Below are 8,115 nucleotides of genomic sequence, written 5' to 3'. Positions count from 1 at the left end.
AACAACAATTTCTTTTCGACTTCGGGTATTAAGGTCGGCGTGACCTCGGCCATGAAGTTTTCCAAAATTTGAGATTTGCTGGCTGTTTGGGGTCGATATTCGATATCGTACCCGCTAAATTCCACGGCCAATTTGGTAAATCATCCCGAGAGCTCGGGTTTGTACATTATGTTCCTCAATGTGTAATTAGTTACGACACATATGGGATGTCATTGAAAATATGGCCTTAACTTCCTGGAGGCGCTTAGCAAAGCGAGCGCCAACTTCTCCAGGTGAGGATACCTTGTTTCGGCCTCGTCTAGAGTCCTGATAACATAATATATAGGAAATTGCATACCTTCTTCTTCCCGGACTAAGACTCCACTTACCGACATCTCAGATACCGCTAATTACAGGTACAACTGCTCGTCTGCCTTCGGAGTATGAAGCAAAGGTGAACTCGAAAGGTACCGTTTGAGTTCTTCCAAAACTTGCTGGCATTTCGGGGTCCACGAAACGTTATTCTTCTTCTTCAGCAATGAGAAGTACCGATGGCTCTTATTGGAGGACCTCGATATGAACCGACCCAGGGCAGCTATACGCCCGGTTAACCTTTGAACGGCCTTGACATTTTCCACTACGGTGATGTATTCTATAGCTTTGATTTTGTCGGTATTGATCTCGATTCCCCGGTTGGACACCATGAATCCAAGGAACTTCCCGGATCCTACCCCGAATGCATATTTCTCTGGGTTCTACTCGTAGGGACTTAACTAACATGTCGTCAATGTAAACCTCCATCGATTTTCCTATTTGTTCTTCGAACATCCGGTTTACTAGGCATTGGTAACTGACACCGGCGTTCTTTTGTCCGAACGACATTATGTTATAACAATAGGTGCTGTATTTAGTGATGAAGCAAGTTGTTTCTTGATCGCCCGGGTCCATCCGGATTTGGTTGTACCGGAAATAGGCATCGAGAAAGATGAGTATATCGTGGCCGGCCGTCTCATCGATCATACGATCGATGTTAGGCAAAGGAAAATAGTCCTTAGGGCATGCCTTGTTCCAGTCTTTGTAGTCTACACACATTCTTAATTTATTTCCCTTTTTAGAAACTACTACTACGTTTGCTAACCAATCCGGGTACTTAACTTCCCGAATAGAACCTATTTTAAGGAGTTTGGATACCTTGTCTTTGATGAATGCCTGCTTGACTTCGGACTGAGGCCTCCTTTTCTGTTTAACCGGGTGGAACTTCGGGTCCAAGCTCAGCTTGTGAGTGGTTATTTCCAACGGGATCCCTGTCATATTAAGGTGGGACCAAGCGAAACAATCTATGTTATCTATAAGGAATTTAATGAGTTTTTTCCTAAGCTCGGGACTTAACCCCGTATACCTTCCGATCGGGCAAGTGCTCGATCAATCTGACTTGCTCCAGCTCCTCAACCGTTGACTTGGTGGTATCGGAATTGCCAGGGGCTATGAATGACCTAGGGGCTCCGTAATCATCATCATCACCCGTCTCTTGCTTTTTTGGTTCAGTCAGGGCCGGTGTCGGTGATTCCTATTTGGTTTCTTCCTTGGTAACCATACTCGGGTTCTTTGATGTCGAGAGTGCAGATATCAGGGTCACCTTATCAACCGCGAACATTTCTTTCGCGGCTGACTGTTCTCCGTAAACAGTCTTGATCCCTCCTGGTGCGTGGAATTTCAATGCCTGATATAGTGTCGAGGGTGCTGCCCTCATGTTGTGAATCCATGGCCTTCCGAATAGAGCATTGTATCTCATATTTCTTTCGATCACGTAGAACTTTGTTTCCTGAAAGGTTTCGGCAGTGTTTACCGGCAAGGTTATCTCCCCTTTAGTAGTCTCGTATGCCATGTTAAATCTGTTTAAAACCCGGACTGTAGGCACTATTTGGTCTTGTAGACCCAACTGTTCCACGACCCTCGATCTGATGATATTGGCCGAGCTACGTGGATCACTTAACGTACGCTTAACTCGATATTTATTTATGAGTACAGATATTACTAGTGCATCATTATGTGATTGCACGATGCCTTTAGCATCCTCGTTGTTGAAAGATACAGTTCCCTCCAGTACATAATCTCGAGTCTGTTTTTCCCTTGTAATGGACAACTTAGTGTGTTTTAACATCAACTCTTGGGGGATGTCAACTCCACCAATGATCATGTTAATGATGTGCTGGGGTTCCTCTTGCTCGATTTGCTTGTTGGAGTCCCTATTCCTGAAGTGATTTTTGGCTCGATCACTCAGAAATTCTCGGAGGTGTCTGTTATTGAATAACCGTGCTACTTCTTCTCTCAGTTGTTGGCAGTCTTCGATTCTATGGCTGTGAGTGCCATGATACTTACACATTAGGTTGGGGTCCCTTTGAGCAGGATCAGATTGCTATGGTTGATGCCACTTAGTATCTTTGATGCATCTGATGGCTAATACGATGCCGACAGTATTGACGCTGAAGTTCTACTCCGATAAACTTGGTGCCTCCTTAAACCCGATAGGTCTGTCAAAACCATTTTTGCTTATGAGTCCCCGGTTATTATGACCTCGATCGCTCCTTCTTTCACTCATCGCAGGGTTGCATCTGGAACAATTACCCCTTCGATCTCCATTGTATGGCTTATACCGATCTCTATTCGATCTTGGTTCATGATCGATGGCTCTTTTGGATCTGTCACTAGTTCTGACGGGATAAACGGATCCAGAAGGGGCCCCGAGCTGATCGTTTTCGACCCTAATTTTTTATTCGTACCTGTTATGGACGTCGGCCTAAGTTACTATTGGGTATTTTATCAATTTTTTTTTTCAACTGCTGCGAAGCCAATGAGCTTTGGGGATTGAGTCCTTGTGTGAATGCCTGAACAGCCCAATCGTCCACGACCAGAGGCAGATCCATCTGTTCGATTTGAAACCTCGACACGAATTTCCTGAGCATCTCGTTATCTCTTTGCTTTACTTTGAAAAGGTCTGACTTCCTGGTCTCGACCTTGATGGCCCCGGCGTGTACTTGACAAAGGCATATGCAAGCATAGTAAACAAGTCAATAGAATTAAGGGGTAAGTTGTGATACCATATCATAGCTCCTTTTGACAAGGTCTCTCCAAACTTTTTTCAGCAGAATGGATTTGATTTCGTCATCTTCCAAGTCCTTCCCCTTGATGGCGCATGTGTAGGAGGTAACATGTTCATTTGGATCAGTTGTTCCATTATACTTCGGAATTTCGGGCATACGGAACTTCTTTGGGATCGACTTCAGAGCTGCGCTCGGAGGGAAAGGCTTTAGGACAAATTTCTTGGAATCTAGGCCCTTCAGTATCAATGGCGCTCCTGGGATTTGATCGTCCCTGGAGTTATAGGTCTCCACATTTTTGGCGCTGGCTTCGATTTTCTTTTCTCCCGATTCCACCCATTTTTTTAATTCCTCCAGCATCTTTATTATCTCGGGGTTGGTCCCGGGTTCTGCTTCACCCGGCCTTTCTGTGGACGTTTCGTTCCTGCGAGTGTTTTCCCGGGATGGTCCGGGCTCAACTCTGCTAGGGGCGCGACTTTGGTTCTGTAAATGGGCTATTGCTGCCTGTTGAGCCTATAATATTTCAAAGATCACCCGCAAGTTGATCCCATCACCTTCACCGTCGTGTGTACTCCGTGCTATCGATCGGGCTCCCCTACGAATGCTATTTTCGGGGTCAGTAGGCAAGTTCTCTTTGATAGCCACGTGTGAGTTAACATCGATCAGATCCGCGACTGGGACTTCGTTGGGGTCAATAGGGGGCACCTCATTGCTGGGCACCACGTTGTTGTTCTCGCCATGGTGGCCGAACTCAGCATCAATGTTTAAATGGACAGATTGCGAGTTTGACATTTTTAAGTTGACTTGAAATTAAAAGCTCAAAGAATAAGTGTAAAATAGAGTGCGTTATGAAAATTTGTATCAAATTGCCACTATTATCCTTAGCCCCACGGTGGATGCCAAACTGTTTACCCTAAAAATGGATAACAATTAAATTTATATGTAATTTTAAGGAAATGCAAATTAATTCAGTACAAATGATAAATGTCGTTAGATTAAATAGATAAAGAACGTAATAAATTGTTGAACCAATAAGGAGAGTGATCCTCGACTCAGTAACATCTTAATGGAATGCCTGCCTTCGATCCCGGGCTTACACTAATGAAAAATTGATGAACAAAAGTAAGAACTTTGAATAACAGAGAAAATAAGAGTATATTTCCTTGATATGCGTGTTACAATGTGTCCCTATGAATAAAAATCTTTTCCCTTTATATAGTAGGGGAGTTTTACCCTAAGTACAATTCTAAAAAAGGTAAAAATCTTCTGTTAGCCGATCATTAATACGAGCCGAGATTCGCACCGTGATATCCAGTTAGGCAAGGACATCACAACCCTTTGTTAGTCATGCACAACTACTTAGTAATGTTCTCTGAAGTTTTCAATCCTCAGATCGGCCCTCAAGGATATGGCCCCGATATCCCCGAGGGCAGGTGCCTTGCCCGAGCCCTAATATGAGGGTTTCTTCGTTCTGACTCCGATACAATACATTCTTGTTCCTGCTCTGATTGGCTCACCGAGAAGACGAGTCATCTAGCAGGCCGAGTTTTACCCGTATACAGTGTTGATACACTACTATTAAGGCTCTAGGTTGTAGTCAGATACCCTATGATTAGTTGTTCTCTAAGACGTTCGCCTTTCTTTATAAGCGAACCTCTTTTGCCCTTTTCCCATCAAAAAACATGACATTCTTTACTTTCATCAATTTCCCAGGAGGTATATCTCAGGAGACTCTATATATCAATGTCTATCTTTTCCATCTCAAAGTCCATACTTCACAAAACATTCTACGAATAGCTAAGAAATAAATTGATATCACTAAAGTTTAGTCAAATATAAAAACGAACATCACTTGAGTTCCGTGACACAAAACAACAAAAAAAACTCTGAACATTGTTACTATAATGATTCGACCGATCGTTTTGAACTCTAGCACATCGTCGGTGGTTTGAGGCCTTGAGTAGCTTCACTTCAGGTATTACGACTTGTACGTGCGGTCGGAATTGAATTTTGGGAAGTTCAGAGTTGATTTGGAAAGCAAAATTCTAAATTCAGAATTGGAATCGGGATTTGAAGGTTCCAATAGGTTCGTATGATGATTTCGGACTTGGGCATATGTTCGGATTGAGTATCGGGTCGCCCGGGAGCATTTCAGCGCTTATTGTGGAAAGTTTGCATTTTGAAGGTTTTAGGATTTTATAAGTTTAGTTTTATGTGGAATTTGGTATTATCTATGTCCGTTTGGGGTTCTGAGCCTTGGAATAGGTTCGTATCATGATTTGTGACTTGTGCATAAAGTTTGGCGTCGTTCCGGAATGTTTAAGTATGAATCGGACGCGTTTGTCAAAGTTTGAATGTTTGGAAGTTTAAAGAAAGGTTTTGATCGTCGATTCATAGTTTTGATATTGTTTGGTGTGATTTGAGGCCTCGAGCAGGTTCATTTTATATTTTGTGACTGGTTTGTGTAATTGGACGGGGTACCGGAGGCCTCGGGTGTGTTTCGGATGTGTTTGGGTTGTGTCGCGCTCTTATTTTTCATTTCGACGTCGTTTTCTTGGGTATAAAGGATACTATATTGATCAAGAGACTTTTCATTTGTGATTGGATTGATACATTAGATCCGTATCATAATTACGGATCCATATCAACAAGAATCGTCAAATTCCGATGTCGTATGAGAGAGTTATGCCCATTTCCGTGTCGGACAAAACTGTTGGTTTCTGGTGCGAAGCTTTGTTCTTCGTGAACGCGAGATAGGTTCCGCGAACATGAAGAAGTATTTCTGGGTTGACCAGTCAACACGAAAAATTGCTCTTCGCGAACGCGAAGGTCTCCCGCGAAGGCGATGAAGAAAAATCATCTGGACAGTGTTTTAAACCGAGAATATTAGTATTTTGGGCATATCTTGAGTTCTAGAGCTCCGTTTGAGGTGCTTTTTGCGGCGTTGTTCTCGTATTAACAAGGGTGTAAATATCCAGTTTTTATTTTTGATGTTTATCCATGATTATGTCCATTGGGTATTATTTTTATCCGTATTTAGATTGTAGAAATTGAAATTTTGAGCCCCAAAGTTGAGAAATGATAAATCCTTGATTTGAGGGTCGATTCATGGATGGAATTGGATGATTTTCTGGATATAAGACATATGAGTTATGGGTAATATTTATTTTCAATAATTTTGGAAATCCGGGCACGTGGGCCTGAGGGTTGTCTTTATTGACTTTTCGAGCGGAGTTGGGAATTGTTCTAAATTGATTTATTATGCGTATTAGAGTATATTTTTATAGGTTTGCCTATTGTTTGACTAGTTTTGGAGCGACGGGCATCGGTTTGAGGTGTTAGAGTGGCGTTGGAGCCGGTTATGGAACTTCGGAGTGAGGTAAGTCTCTTGTCTAACCCTATGAGGAGGAATTTACCCCGTAGGTGTTATATTCTTATGTGCTACATGTTGTGGGAGGCACGTATGAGGTGACAGGTGTCCGTGCGTACGCTTGAATTTCTGATTATGTCCGGGTAGACTTAGGTTCACGCCATGCTATAATTGTATTATTTGAGTTATATTTGTTCGTTTAATTCCTTTATTTCGCATTACGACTTGAGACTAGACTTGCATAGGGTGATAGACTCGCTATTGTAGAGATGTGACGAGCTACTTGATAATCTGCGGAATAATTTGTGCTTTCCTTATGAATTTCTCCCGCGTTGTACGTATTCATTGCAAAGTTTTCCTTAAATTTCATAACTCACATGTATATTCGTGAGTGGGGTCAAGGACCCATTAAAGCTTCTTACTCTTATGGGATCGGGTCGTTCGCCTCGGCAGGATTATGTACCACACTCTTATGGGAGCAGGTCATTCGCCTCGTTAGTATAATAGATGCATCTATGGTTCATGTCGCTCGACCCTCGGCAGTGTAAAGGTTATGATGGGATTTGGCCGATCGCCTCGGCAGTATCATATTCTTTCTGAAATCCGACCGTACAATTTCAGCGTAATCGTGCGTTATATCGTTAGCAGTCCGAATATTCACGAGATTTTCCTTCCACTGATGCCTTGCATTTTATATGGTATTTCTTATTTATTTGATATTGGCACTAGGTATTTTCTGAGGTGTTGAGATAGAATACGAGATGAGAAATTGATATAGTTTAAAGAAATTTTTGGATATTTTTTAGTTACAGATTTACCTCACTACTGCTGTTGTGCTTCTTATCTGTTTATAATTTACCATATTGATTTATTCGACCACTAGTAAGTGTCGATATTGACCCCTCGACCACTCGGGCATACCTCACAATCACTCTTGCCACTCGGGCATACCTCACAAACACTCATGCCTCCCAGTCACTCAGCACTCGGCACTCGGCACTCGCACTCAGTAGATACCTGCGCTCACTGGGGGTGTGTACAGACTCTGGAGGGGCTCCTTCAGCCCAAGCGCTATATCAAGCCAAATCATGACATAATCACTCAGGCCCTCGGCCTATATCAAACATGTTGCGCCGTGCAACCCGATCCCATAAATATGCAACATGCTGCGGTGTGCAGCCCGATCCCATAAATATGTAACATGATGCGGCGTGCAGCCCGATCTCATAAATATCCTCACAAATCAGGCCCTCGGCCTCACTTAGTCATAAACCTCTCAAGCCACTCGAGCATTTCAGTAAAACAAAACAGGGTGCTCAGCCCAAAATAACATTTATATGCATCAAAAATCAAGTAATAAAACTGAGTTATGCAGTAAATAGGTATAACCATGATTGAGTATAGATTTTCAATCCAAAACAGTGAGAGGATAATAAAAGGCCCCTAAGGGTCCAAACAGCACTGGCACAAGGCCTAAACATGGCATTCAACCCAATTAACAGAAACTCTTTCTAAAAACACATAAGTATCATATAATTTCCACAAAATGTGCAACTTTACAGTTGCTACGGGACGGACCAAGTCACAATCCCCAATAGTGCACGCCCGTCACCTAGCATGTGCGTTACTTCAAAATAGTAGAGTGATACGAAATCCGGGGTTTCATAC

The sequence above is a fragment of the Nicotiana tabacum genome, chromosome 12 (assembly GCF_000715075.1).
Source record: "Nicotiana tabacum cultivar K326 chromosome 12, ASM71507v2, whole genome shotgun sequence".
Lineage (NCBI taxonomy): Eukaryota > Viridiplantae > Streptophyta > Magnoliopsida > Solanales > Solanaceae > Nicotiana > Nicotiana tabacum.
This window is presented reverse-complemented; position numbering follows the sequence as displayed.